This window comes from Chenopodium album, chromosome 2 (assembly GCF_948465745.1).
Source record: "Chenopodium album chromosome 2, dcCheAlbu1.1, whole genome shotgun sequence".
In the NCBI taxonomy this organism is placed as follows: Eukaryota; Viridiplantae; Streptophyta; class Magnoliopsida; order Caryophyllales; family Amaranthaceae; genus Chenopodium; species Chenopodium album.
In genome coordinates, this window is record NC_137835.1 from 73,475,807 (window position 1) to 73,490,143 (window position 14,337).

The following is a 14,337-nucleotide window of genomic DNA, read 5'->3' on the forward strand; positions in this document are numbered from 1 at the left end:
TGATGTGGCCTTGGCCCAAAAACACTTGAAGGAGGCCTTGGACGAGGCGGACGTTCTCAAGGCCGAGGTGGAAAGTTTAAAGAAGTCCGTTGAGGACTTAAATCTCCAGCTGCAAACACCTCGGGCCCCTAGTGCGGATAAGGTTGTCCGCATTGAACAGAATGCTGAGGACAGGCTGAAGAGCCACTTCTTTGAGGCTTTTGAGCTTATGGTGGACGAGGGCGAGGCGGCCTTTTATCAAGAACGCTTCACCAAACGTCTCAACTTTGTTTGCCTCAGAGAAGAGGCTAAGAAGGTCGGGCAGCCTTCTCCTGATCTGGACGTCACGCCAACTACCTCAGAAGAGAAGGAAAACGAAGAAGTGGCGGCCAGCAAAGATGGTGAAGCAGAGAGCAAGGAGACGCCTGCTGAGGACGCGTCCCTTGCCGCCATTAAAGAGCCCGGCCTAGGCCAGAGTCCAGCTTCTACCCCAGCTGCCCCTTGATTTCAGCTCTTTCTGCCTTGTTTAGTTAATTTTTATTTTCTTTATCTGCCGCCTTTTCGTGCGGTTTTATGTAAGATACTTTGCCGCCCTTTGGGCGGTCTTTTTATCAATCCAAGTTTTCTATTATGCTTCATACTTTGAAAATTTTACACTTAACATGTTTTTGCTTTTTCGTACGCGCATTTTTTTTTTACGTTTTTGTATCCTCGTACAATTGGGGGGGGGTATGCTCCTTTATTCGGCGTTCGCCTAGTCCATATTTTAAGTGGTTTGATTGACTTGGTAGAATTTATACCTTGGGGGGTATGACTACTAGTAAGTTAATCAAATCATAGTAATGATTGCCCTTGGACTAGGTGATATGCCGAATCAACACATTATTTGGCCATTCAATTAGCTTTATGTGAGTTTGTCCGTTGAAACTATCGCTCGGACGCGCTCAAAAAATTTCAAGTATGATCTCAACTTAAAATTTCTAAGCTTTGGGCTGGGCTGGAATGCCTAGGTATGCCCTTGCCCCATTACAGAGGTTTCATAGGGTACCTTACCTTTTCCGTCCGCCTCAGTGAGGGACGGACGTATACATGCGACTTAAGGTCAAGTTGCTCGTTTTTATTTTATTTAATTTATTTTATTCTGCGACCGGGTTGCTGTGTTGCAAGCAACCTAATCACAAATTTCACGCGGCATTTCTGTGTAGACTATGACCGTGCAAATAAGCATAAATAGAATGGAAAATAATATAACAATGTTTGACTTTTCATTAATTTTTCAAAATTACATTGTTGTGGCCGTACGGCTTACATTGCTCGGTCAACCGACCTAGCTGTACATACAGCTTTTGGCTAAGTACTTAAACTTATATATAATATTTCTTCAAATTGTCAGTGTTCCATGTACGCGGAATAGGTCGGCCGTTCATGGCTTCAAGACGGTAAGTCCCATCTTGAACTTCTTCCCTGACTCGATACGGCCCTTCCCAGTTTGGGGTAAGCTTTCCATCTTCATTTGCTCGTCCCACAGCCTCCATCTTCCTTAGGACTAGATCTCCCAATTTTAGCGGCCGCTTTGACACTCGGCGATTGTATGCCCTTGTCATCCTTAGGCGATAGATTTCGTGTCTAAGCGCCGCGTTGCCCCTAGCTTCAGGGAGGAAGTCTAAGGCGGTCTTCATGGCTTCCCAATTGGCCGCTTCATCATATAGCATCACCCTAAGGGTGGGCTCATACATCTCAATTGGGAGGACAGCCTCGGCGCCATAGACCAAGAAGAATGGAGTTTCTCCTGTGGAGCTCTTGGTCGTGGTTCGTATGGACCATAACACATTAACCAACTCATCATCCCATAAGCCGCCTGCCCTTTCAAGCTTGCGCTTAATTCCATTGGAGATCAATTTATTGTATGCCTCTATCTGGCCATTGGCTTGTGGTCGGCCGACTGAGGCAAAGCAATGAGCTATGCCCTGGTCCTCCAACCATTCTTTGAGTTGAGGCGTTTCAAACTGGGGTCAATTGTCGAACACCATAGACTGAGGAACGCCAAAGCGTGTTATGATACTCTTCCATATGAAGGCTGAAACATCCGTCCACTTGATTCCCCGTACAGCCTCGGCCTCCACCCACTTTGTGAAGTAGTCTACTGCTACAAACACATAGCGCCTTTGACCAGATGCTGGCGTGTACGGTCCTAAAATATCCATCCCCCATTTGGCAAAGGGGAGCGGACTACTGATAGCCGACAGACTGTTGGCGGGGCGATGGATCAAGGTTGAAAATCTCTGGCACTTGTCACATTTCTTTACCATTTTCATGGCGTCCGACTTTAAGCTAGGCCAGTAGTAGCCCAGATAGGCAGCCTTTTCAGCCAAGGCTCGTCCTCCAATATGAGAGCCGCACTGCCCCTGGTGAAGATCGTCCAGGACATCATGCCCTTTCTCCGGAGTGATACACTTCAGGTACGGATCACAAATGCCTTTTTAAACAACTCCCCCTGCTTCATTTTGAACCAGGCCACTCTCTTTTTCATCAGCCAGCTCTCTTTAGGATCGGCCGGGAGTAATCCATCCTTTAGATAAGATATAATCCTGTCCATCCAAGTGGAGCTTCTATCAATGATATGTACCGGCTCGGCATCAATACTCCTTCTTTCCTTTACCTCCCAAAATACCGACCTGGGGGTATCACATGATGCTGAGGATGCTAATTTAGAGAGGGCGTCCGCCTGATGATTGGACGAACGAGGAACTTGTTGTAGAGTAAAATGATCTAGGCCCTTAGCCTTCTCCTTTACAATTTTCAGGTATTTCATCATAGCCGGCTCCCTTGCCTCGAAGTCTCCATTCACCTGGCCGACTACAAGTAGGGAGTCCGAGCTTACATCAATTTTTGTTGCTACTGCCGCCTTACACATTCTAAGGCCGGCCAAGAGAGGGCTTCGTACTCGGCCTCATTATTAGAGGCTTGAAACTGAAATCTCAGGGCGTACTCAAACTTATCTCCCTCAGGAGACTGACATATAACACCTGCACCACACCCAGTAGCTGTTGCCCTACCGTCCACGAACACCTTCCAGATCTGGTCTCCGGCCGACTGAAGATCCGGCCGAGTCATCTCAGCTAAAAAATCAACAAAGGCTTGTCCCTTAATTGCTTTTCTTGTCTCATTTCCAAGGCCCACTTGAGCATACGGCCACTTGCCTCTAGAGTTGTAAATGGCTTCTTCAGAGGTTGGTCTGTGTAGACCACAATTGAATGTGCCAAGAAGTATGGCCGCAGCTTTTTCGATGCCATGTATAAGCCAAGCCAAATTTGTCAATAGGGGGATACCTCAGATCAGCGTTGTGAAGTACATGGCTGATAAAGTAGACTGGGATCTGGTGGCCGTCCCGTTCAGCAAGAAGGACGACACTTAGAGAGTGTTTAGAGATGGCGAGATAGATAAATAGCTTCTCACTCTTGAATGGACTGACAAGCTGAGGCAATGTCTGAAGGTGGCTTTTTAGTTGTACGAATGCTTCCTCGGCCTCCTCTGTCCATTAAAACATGGCTTTCTTTTTTATGGTTTGAAAGAAATAACGACACTTATCCCCTGATCTTGACAAAAATCTACCAAGTGCTGTTAAACACTCGGTCAATCTTTATACTTCTTTAATCGTCCTTGGTGACTTCATGTCCATGACGGCTTGGACCTTTTCAGGGTTGGCCTAATTCCACGCTGATCAATTAAAAATCCGAGAAATTTACCGGACTCAACACCAAAGACACATTTCTTTGGATTTAACATCATCTTATGCCGCCTGAGTTCGGTAAAAGTTTCTCGCAGATCCTTCAGATGGTCGGCCGGCTCTTTCGACTTGACAATCATGTCATCAATGTACGCCTCCATATTCCGCCTGAGCTGATCTCTGAAGACTGTATTAACAAGTCGTTGAAAGGTAGCTGGGGCATTCTTAAGGCCGAATGGCATAACTTTGTAACAGTACAACCCCTGCTCAGTTACGAACGTTGTTTTCTCTTGATCTTCTTCCCATAATGGAATTTGATGGAATCCAGAGTATGCGTCCATAAAACTCATCAGGGCATGCCCGACCGTTGAATCAACCAGGCGGTCGATTTTGGGCAAGGGAAAGCTATCCTTAGGGCATGCCTTGTTCAGGTCGGTGTAATCCACACACATTCTCCAAGTTCCATTCGGCTTCTTCACAAGAACCACATTGGCTACCCAGTCTGGGTAATAACACTGCCGAATGAAACTGGCGTCCAGCAGCTTTTTTACTTCAGCTGCGGCCGCCTGATTCCTCTCTTCTCCATGATTCCTTTTCTTCTGGCAGACAGGCTTAATGGCTGGATATACAGCCAGCTTATGCACGGCCAGGTCAGGGCTTATTCCTGGCATCTCACCAACATCGAATGCAAATACATCTTTGAACTCTCTCAACAATTGAATTAACTCATCCCCAAGCACACCCAAAGCTATAGTGCCCACACTAACCGTCCTTCCTGGTTGATTGGGGTCAAGCACTATATCTTGGTGACTGCCGGCCGGCTGGGGTCGTAACTCTTCTGGCCGACCGACAGTCATTAGCTGCTATGCTTGTTCTATCTTGGCCGCCTTACGCTTCTGGCCAACCTGGTGTGCTGGGAGTGAGGTTCCTTCTTCTTTTGGCTCGGACGCCTTTGGTCCGCGCACTGTAGGCTTAACCGCCAACTGATTACATTCCTTTGCCATCTTCTGGCTCCCTTGGATTGTCCCTATTTTTCCGTCGGTCCTCTCAAACTTTAGCAGCATTAGGTGAGGTACAATGACTGCTTTGGCTGCATTCAGTGTAGGACGACCGAGTATGACATTATATCCAATCAGCTCTTTCACAACCAAGAAGCGGACAACCATATCTCTTCCTTCCCCTTTTTGCCCAAAGCGGACAGGTAAATCTATCCGCCCCACCGGGTGGATAACATTCCCCACAAATCCGACCAACGGGTGAGTGATGTCCTGGAGAGCATCCTCTGGGAAGCTTAGATTCTTCAAGGCGGCCAGGCTGATGATGTCAGCCGCGCTACCCGTGTCAATCAATATTCGTCCGACCTTCAAATTAGCTATCTTCATAATGAATACCATGGGATCATTGTGCAGGGCTTTGATCTCCCCCCGATCGGTGACAGGGTAAAGTCGTATCCCCTAATCAAAAGTAAATACCTAAATCCTCTAACTAAAGTAGATAGGGAAGTAGGGTCGATCTCCACAGGGAAACAAGTCTTTTTACTCCTAATTAATTATTATAATCTAAATTATCTAAGTAACCAATATTTATATTTGAGTATGAAACTAAACTACAAAGAATAGGAATAGGGAGAAAGCAATATATAAAAGGATCTAGGGCATAGGTTCACCAATAAATAATACTCCAGGGTAAAACATAGTAATCAATCATTGACATTGCATAAATAACATGATTAACAGGCTCTCGCAATTTATTAATCAACATAGATCTAACAGGCTCTCGCAATTTACTAGATCTAAGTTCTTATTGAAAATAGCCTTTAATATCAAATTAACATCTGCTCGATTCATCAATTTAATATTGCTATACTTTTACAAGCCGCAATTGTAAAACATTAAAACAATTCAATGAGAAATTATCATGCAATACCAATAATCAATAATAGTCAATCATCAATGCATCAATTAACCAGATTGTAAAGGGCTTTCGCTACGTGTTACAATCACATAATTAATTTACCGGTATTAAATCTCATCTCTCGAATCTCAACTTAACCATTTATAAATTAACCTGCCTATTGAAACTAGACCTAAACATCAATTCTCATCTCTCGAATCTTGAATCAATATTGTCAAACTCATGCATAAAAGATAGGCCTAATCTAGTCACAGAGCATTAAATCAATCAATAGGAAATTAATCTAGCATTGATAATCAACAACAATAATTTACCCCTTCATATTATTTATTAGATCCCCATAAACCCTAGAAATTAAACTACTCACAAATCATCATGACTAAACTAATCAAATAAATAAATAAAAGCATAATCAAGGGAGTAAATAAAATAACTAAAATTAAAGGGGAAGAAATTGTTACCAAAAAGTAATCTGGAATTAATGGAAGAATTAAGAACAAAAGTTTAGAGAGAGAATTCTAAGAGAATAATTAAGAGAGTAAAGAAAGAGTAAAAAGGAGAAGAAGAAGTACTAAAATTGTATTACGGAGGAGTATTTATACTCCGTACAAAAATCCTAAACTAAAACAAATTAAAACGACGCTAATCGTCTACTAAGAAATACACGCGTCCGATCGGGCGAGGCACCGCTCGATCGGGCGCGCCTTTTTTATCATAGTACAAATCTCGCGCCCGGCACCGGGCGCCAGACTAAGCTTCTCCCGCTTGGCCGGGCGCGCCTCCGGGCGCCAGCCTCTTTGGCCGGGCGGCTCATTTGGGCCACTATTTGGACTTCGATTGGGCTCCAATTCTTCGGGCCAATCTGGGTTTCCTCTTTGGGTCTTGAATACTCGGTCCAAATGCCTCGGTATCACCTATACCGAGCCCTTAATCACCGGTTCGATGGCTCTAACCGGCCCTGGGCTATTGAATCTGGTCGTGCTTCTCCAATGCTCGTGATTGCTCCAAAATATCTCGGGAAAATACTCCAAAAGCATAAATCTCTGCAAAAGTCAACCAAATCTACGAAGACACTAGAAAACACCAATTAGTAATAAAAGTGGCTCTAAAGAGCCAAAAACACTACCAATTATGACCAAGGGACGGGGGTAAAATACTATATAAAATAGACACATCAAACTCCCCCAAGTCAAACCTTTGCTTGTCCCTAAGCAAAGATCTCATCAATGAATCAATAAATATGCTTCACCCCTAAAGTAAAAATCAAGCACAAACGATTCAGGGTAAATCAAATAAACATGCTTCAAAGTCAACCAATCAAATCCATCTAATTACCAATCTTCCCTAACAATTGCCAAACAGGGCAAACCACAAGAGCATATAGAATTCAAGACTAGTGCTCACGCACTCAACTCTAATTTTTGTGGCGAGTAAAAGATGTACTCGATCGCTCTCCATCCAACCCCTTTATGTGAACAATGCCCTCCCAACTCACACTCTCGTGTGTATAAAACAATGAACGCTCAATCCTACTAGTCGACTCGAAATATGCCAAATCATAACTTGCATTGATAAACAACACTTTCACATTCATACAATTCTATGCACAAAGGTCAGAAGGTCTTTAAAGCTTGTAATGTAAGGATAGGGTAAAGGGTAGGATAAATTTGGGAATAAGTGAGAGAAAAGCTATGCTTAAAGGAGCCATATCCTAATAAAACCCATGATCAAAATAACTAATGATCGTACATCTCCTACATAACCAACTCTAACATCAACCAAATATACTCCAAACAATATAAACAATCCCAACACTTACATATCACTCATAAAATATAATAATGAAGAAGCAGAGTGAATAAACAAACTTTATTTTCAAACTTGAATTTTTCATTGAGGCTCTTTATTTTTTTTTTTTTTTTTGATCACCCTCCGACTAGAACATTTGAACATTTTTTTTCTTTTAAAGTTCACTTATTTTTTTCAAATTTTTTTCTTGAACTTCTCTTTTTTTTCATAATATCATGCTTTATTTTTTTCAAGAAAATATAACTCTCAAACTCATCAAAAATAAACATGAATAACAACAAAACAACTTCTCAAATCCCACCCAAATTGTGCAAATAATAAGCACACTACAAACTCCCTCACCTCACTCACTAATAGCTCCCCCAAGCCAAGCTTGGGACTAGTAACCAATGGGGCAAAATAGGCTTGTAATGTGGCTAATAAACAACAAAAAGTCAAGACATGGGTAGTAAGAAGGGAACAAATGTATCTACAATATCTGGAGGCTACCTAAAAGAACAAATGCCTTCGTCCTCCTCAATGTGCATAATAATGAATCATATAAACATTACTTATAGCTGCAAACCAATACTCAAATTCATTGACATACCAAGAACTATGGAACTATCACACATTCCTTACCAAATCAACTAGTCAAGCACTATATTCACAAGTAGTTGAACAAAATTGACGCAAGTTAAGGTTTCAAGGCAATCAAACATCAAATCATGATCAACTAATCCACAATGCCTATCATCAAATACCAAGAATCAAAATAATTTTCTCAAGTAAGGGGCACAGGGAAGCATAATTTATAATTCATTGGAACATATTTTTGGATTTTTTTTATTTTTCAATTTTTTTGTATTTTTATATATAAAGAAAGCAATAAAATTAACCTAGAAAGCAAGAAAACTAACCTAAGAAAACACACCAAAAATAAATGAAAAAAGAAAAAGAAAAATACCAAACCAAAATCTCCCCCAAGCCAGAATCAGACAATGTCCTCATTGGCTCGGAAACTAGCCCAGCATAGCTAGTCCTCATCATCCTCATCCATCGAGCCGAAACCCGCACCTCCACTGCCATCTGCACCACCTGCACCAGAAGAGCTACCACCAAAATAATCAGCGTGAAAACTCCCCCTCGCCGGTCCCCCGAAAGGAATGTCCTGCCCGTACTCGAAGAAAGAAGAATAGTTAGTGTAAATACCACGGGCAGTGGGATCCCTATCGTATCCCTGGGGTGGTGGCTGAAACCAGTCAGGGTGAATAGCGTCGTCGGGAATGTTGCCCCGACGAGCATAATCATCGTACATAGGGTAGAGAGATCTACCCTGGTTCCTCTCTAGATACCCTAACCTCTGGTCTAAGGAGCCTACCATCCTCCTAAGGTCAGTATGTGAATGCTCGATACGTCCTAGGGCCTGACCTATACTCTGAAGATCCCAAACTGGGTCAGAGTTCACATGAGGGACGGAGTGGGACATACGAGGTGGAGAGAAAGCCACCTCGGGCTGAGGCTGGGGTGGTGGAACTGGTGGTGGTGGTGCCTGCCCCCTAACGTTGGCAACTAAAACATCATAAGTGTAGGAAGGTTGCCCTGGGGGAAAGACGGTCAAGTCAGGACTGGGTAAGGGAAAAATGGGCAAAGGTTGCTCGTTCCCAGTCCGAATACACCAAAAGGGTGTCCGCTCGCTATCCGGTCTAACCCACCCCACATCCTCAAAATACCTAGCAGTCAAGTAAGTATCTGGTCCACAGTTAGTCAGCTGGTGGGGTCCGTCTACTACAAAACCGGCCTTTTTCACCGCTATCCGAGTGATAAGGCCTCCTAAACGGATAGGGGACTTGGAAGTGGTGCTGGTTGTGGCATGCCTACTCAAATGGTGAACTATAAACCTACCTATGTTCAATTTCCCGTACCCGTACACATAATGTCCTATGACAGCTAGTTCGTTAGTTTGAGCGTTATGAGGCTCGGCCCTACCTAAAAAACACAAACCCGCAAATCTTTGCCAGATTTTTGGGACAGGGTGGTGAATAGGTTTGGTACTAGCATGTTGGGGGTCGGGGGTAGGTAAACCAGTCAAAGCATAATATAAGTCACCCATTTTATAGTCCGCATGCCACTGGTGAGATAATTTAGAATTTAATTCAAAAATTTTACAAAATTCTACAAAAGTTAAACTAATATTTCTATTATTTAACCTGAAAAATAAATTTGGCCCATTTCTACTACTAACAACATGAAAAGTGGACAGGAATTCACAAGTAAGTTCTCGGTATGTAGGATAGTGCATGTCAACAAATTTTCTCATGCCAATGTCATTCAAAAATCGCTTAACAAAATCATACAAACCAAATGATTCTAGGGTAGGGCGGTGTAACCACCGAGAAGGAATTACCTCACGACCGACCAAATGCTCTAGCCGTTCCTTTTGTTCCCGGCTCACAATCCGAATCGTCGGCCAATACAGGAGTTGCAAGTCCGGGTCGTATTCCTCCCTCGAACTGGAGCTCCTACCAAAAATGGACCTAGCCCTCTTTGATGCCATGTTCAAGAAATGGGTTTGAAAATTTATTGAATTAAATCTGAAAAATTTTTGTATGAAAGTGAAGAGGATGAAGAGAGGATCACAAATATGTAAAGAGTTTTGAATTTGGGTTGGTAAGGGAGGAGAAATCTTAGAGAGAAGTTAGAGAAAATTTGAGTTTTAGAAAGAGAAAGTTATGGAGAAAGAAGAAATGGAGGAAGAAAGAAGAAAAGAAAGAAAGAAAAACAAGTGGACGTCATTCGCACCCGGTCGGGCGGTGGGTCGCCCGGTCGGGCGATCTAGGTTATTTTGCAAGCTGGTTCTCGCGCCCGGTCGGGCGATCTAAATCGCTCGAATTTCGTAACCTTTCGCGCCCGGTCGGGCGCCACTCGCCCGGTCGGGCGATCTGACTATCTGATTTTGTCTTGCTCTCGCGCCCGGTCGGGCGCCAGTCGCCCGATCGGGCGATTTTTAAGTCTAAAATTTTGCCCTTCTCGCGCCCGGTCGGGCGAGGCTTGCCTGATCGGGCGGACAAATTAGTCCGTATACGACGAATTTTGCACCCAGTCGGGCGAAATTACTTGTTTTCAGATCCTTGCTCTCGCGCCCGATCGGGCGAGAGTCGCCCGGTCGGGCCCGAGACTAAATCGGCGAAAAATTAATTTTCATCTTTTCTCCAAAATTTGGCTAACTCTTTTCCTTCAAACCTGTACAAACACTCATAGAACTCGTTAAATTCCCTCATCTCTCCTCTCATAAGAAAAAGAAAAGAAAAACTAGTCTAAGAAGCATTAAAAATACGGGTTGCCTCCCGCAAAGCGCTGGTTTATCTAGGTCCCGCACGACCTTCTTACCAAGTACAATTTCTAGGACCCTTGGCCTAACGCTTGATCGGGCGGTTTCTCACCCGGTCTAGCGGTGTTCAGGCTGCGATTCGGCTTTATGACATACCCTGTGGGACGCCAAACCACCTTATCTAGTGGATCCTCTTTGACTTGGGTTGGGGGATCTTCAATGCTACGCACTAAAAATCCTTCTTCGATCGAGTGTTGCTTCAAATTGTCATTGCGTTCAACACCTGCAACTCGATCTGGCGGAACACTTACCGTAGGCTCGATTCGCACAACTTGCTTTAACGGTTTCACCTTTTCATCCTCAAAACCAAGACCAACATTGTAGAGTGCTCTTTCTATTGCATCGATTTCCTTCTGCCATTTGTCTATCTCATCTGAAAAGGATGCAACACAAGATACCGCCTCCAAGGGATCTTTTTCAAGAGCTTGGGGCTTGTTAGAATAATTTACAACCACATTAACACTGAAACATTTCTCCTCAGTCATGGAGCTTTTAGGGGCATTATTCAGATTAAAAACAACTTTATCATCCCCTACTGATAGTGTTAACTTACCACTTCTTACATCTATGACTGCTCCTGCAGTGTTAAGGAATGGTCTACCCAAAATAATTGGGGTTTGCGTATCCTCAGCCATATCAAGAACAACAAAATCTACAGGTATATAAAATTTACCTACTCTAACGGGGACATCCTCTAAAACACCTAAGGGGTATTTGAAAGAACGGTCGGCCATTTGTAGAGTTATATTGGTGGCTTTTAATTTACCCATATTCAACTTAGAACACACAGATAATGGCATGACGCTAACACTAGCACCCAAATCACATAGTGCATTATCAATCAAGAGATTGCCAATATGACAAGGGATAGAAAAACTACCCGGATCTTTTAATTTAGGTGGAGACTTATTTTGAAGTACGGCACTACACTCTGCGGTGAAAGCTATTGTCTCTACCTCACTAATAGACCTTTTTCTCGTCAATATTTCTTTCATAAATTTTGCATACGAGGGGATTTGTGTGATTAATTCAGTAAAGGGAACTGTTACCTTCAAATCTTTAACCACCTCCAGGAACTTACCAAACTGCTTATCCAAGTTTGTCTTCAATTGACGATTAGGGAATGGAAGTTTGATAATTGGCTTTGGAGCATTATTATTCTTGTCTAGAGTAGCCACCCTCTCTGGAGTTGTACCCTGCAATGTAGAATTAGATATGTTAGTATTATCCTTTAGCCCTGCAGGGCTATCAACTACATTGTTTGGTTTAATGGAATTAAGATTAGCATTATTTGATAAAACAGGTTCATCAACTTTGGGCATAGAGGGCCCTTCATAGTTTGAACCACTCCTTAGAGTAATTGCAAATGCTTGATCCGTAGGCCTAGTCGGCTGTGCCGGCAGAGCTCCCTGTTGGCGGGCTTGTAGAGTAGCGGAGAGTTGCGCAATTTGATTATCCATAATTTTATTATACGCTATAATTTGATCAATTGTCGCATCTCTTCTCTCCATGTGCTTTTGCATATTAACCAACATTGCTCTAATTTCCACCAGAGAAGGGTCGGAAGATGGGGAGGGTTGTTGTGGCTAGTTCTTATGGCTAGCATTGGGATGATAATATTTCTGCTGCTGTGGCGCCTGTGGTTCTTGTCGTGGTGGATTTTGAACATTAGTGCTCCGGTAGGAAAGGTACGGATGATTCCGATATCCAGGATTGTAGGTGTTGGAGTATGGGTTATTCTGCCTAAAAGCTTGGAAGACATTAACTTGCTCCACGGAACTCCTGCAATCTTGCTCCCAATGACCTACAATACCACAATTTTCACAGAAAGCCTCATTAGAATTATTATTAATCGCAGAAACATTGGCTACATTAGCAGTGCTCAGATTATCTAATTTTTGGCAAATAGAGGTTAGTTGAGCTTGCAAAAAGGATACAGAGTCGACACTATGCTTTCCCTTATTAGCAAATCCTCTGGGATTCCCATATTGGGAATTGTGTATCGCCATATCTTCAATAACCTGACCTGCATCATCAACATTAAGATTCATAAATCTCCCACTAGCTGCAGAGTCTAAAATTATTCTAGAAGAATTTCCAATGCCGTTATAAAAGGCTTGGATCAACTGCCATTGCGCTAAATTATGGTGAGGGCATTCTCTTTGTAAGTCCTTGAACCTCTCCCAAGCCTCATATAAAGATTCATCGGCTTCTTGGGCAAAGTTCTGAATCGCACTCCGTAGTACTGCTGTTCTCTCTGCAGGATAATACTTGTTATAGAAATTCAAAACAAGAGTTTCCCAGTCAGTTATACCAAGTGTAGTTCTATTTAAGCCATTAAACCACAATTTAGCTTTTCCAGTTAAAGAGAAGGGAAAGAGAATCTCCCTGATTTGGTCTTGAGTAACCCCGGCTTGCCTGATGGTGTTGCAATATTGACAATAGTTGGCAATGTGAAGATTCGGGTCTTCACCCTTGGCTCCACTGAATTGCTTCCTCTCTATCATCGTTATAAATTGAGGTTTGATTTCGAATTGAACCCCATCAAGAGCCGGAGTAGAGGTGAGATGTGGAAAATCTGTAAGCTTGGATTGTGAATAATCACTAAGCTTCTTTGGAGCCGTCATCTCTGATTTTGCGTCTGATGATGCCTCTAAATCGCTAGAATCAGTTGGAGGATCGCGGTGATTATTGTTATTATCACCAGAATCCGCCAGGATTTGCTTGTAGAGATTTTTCTGTCTATGGAAGGAACGTTCGATCTCAGGATTGAATGGGATATAACCTGATCTGGAACACCTGGGCATAAACAAAAACTAGAAGCAAATGTGAGATTTGTCTCAGAGAACTAACGCTCTCTGAGACAAAAAAAAAAAGGAAATAATCTAGATTACAAAAACAATCAGAAATAAAAATAAAACTGTTTCCCCGGCAACGGCGCCAAATTTTGACAGGGTAAAGTCGTATCCCCTAATCAAAAGTAGATACCTAAATCCTCTAACTAAAGTAGATAGGGAAATAGGGTCGATCTCCACAGGGAAACAAGTCTTTTTACTCCTAATTAATTATTATAATCTAAATTATCTAAGTAACCAATATTTATATTTGAGTATGAAACTAAACTACAAAGAATAGGAATAGGGAGAAAACAATATATAAAAGGATCTAGGGCATAGGTTCACCAATAAATAATACTCCAGGGTAAAACATAGTAATCAATCATTGAAATTGCATAAATAACATGATTAACAGGCTCTCGCAATTTATTAATCAACATAGATCTAACAGGCTCTCGCAATTTACTAGATCTAAGTTCTTATTGAAAATAGCCTTTAATATCAAATTAACATCTGCTCGATTCATCAATTTAATATTGCTATACTTTTACAAGCCGCAATTGTAAAACATTAAAACAATTCAATAAGAAATTATCATGCAATACCAATAATCAATAATAGTCAATCATCAATGCATCAATTAACCAGATTGTAAAGGGCTTTCGCTACGTATTACAATCACATAATTAATTTACCGGTAT

At 42.4% G+C, this 14,337-nt stretch overlaps 1 non-coding gene across 1 annotated transcript; it reads left to right on the forward strand.

Moving 5' to 3' along the window:
• The first annotated feature begins 12,938 nt into the window (after positions 1–12,938).
• On the forward strand, positions 12,939–13,045 carry LOC145607021 (small nucleolar RNA R71). The gene has a single exon (XR_014105481.1). It is a non-coding gene; the product is annotated as a small nucleolar RNA R71 (small nucleolar RNA).
• The last annotated feature ends 1,292 nt before the right edge of the window (positions 13,046–14,337 follow it).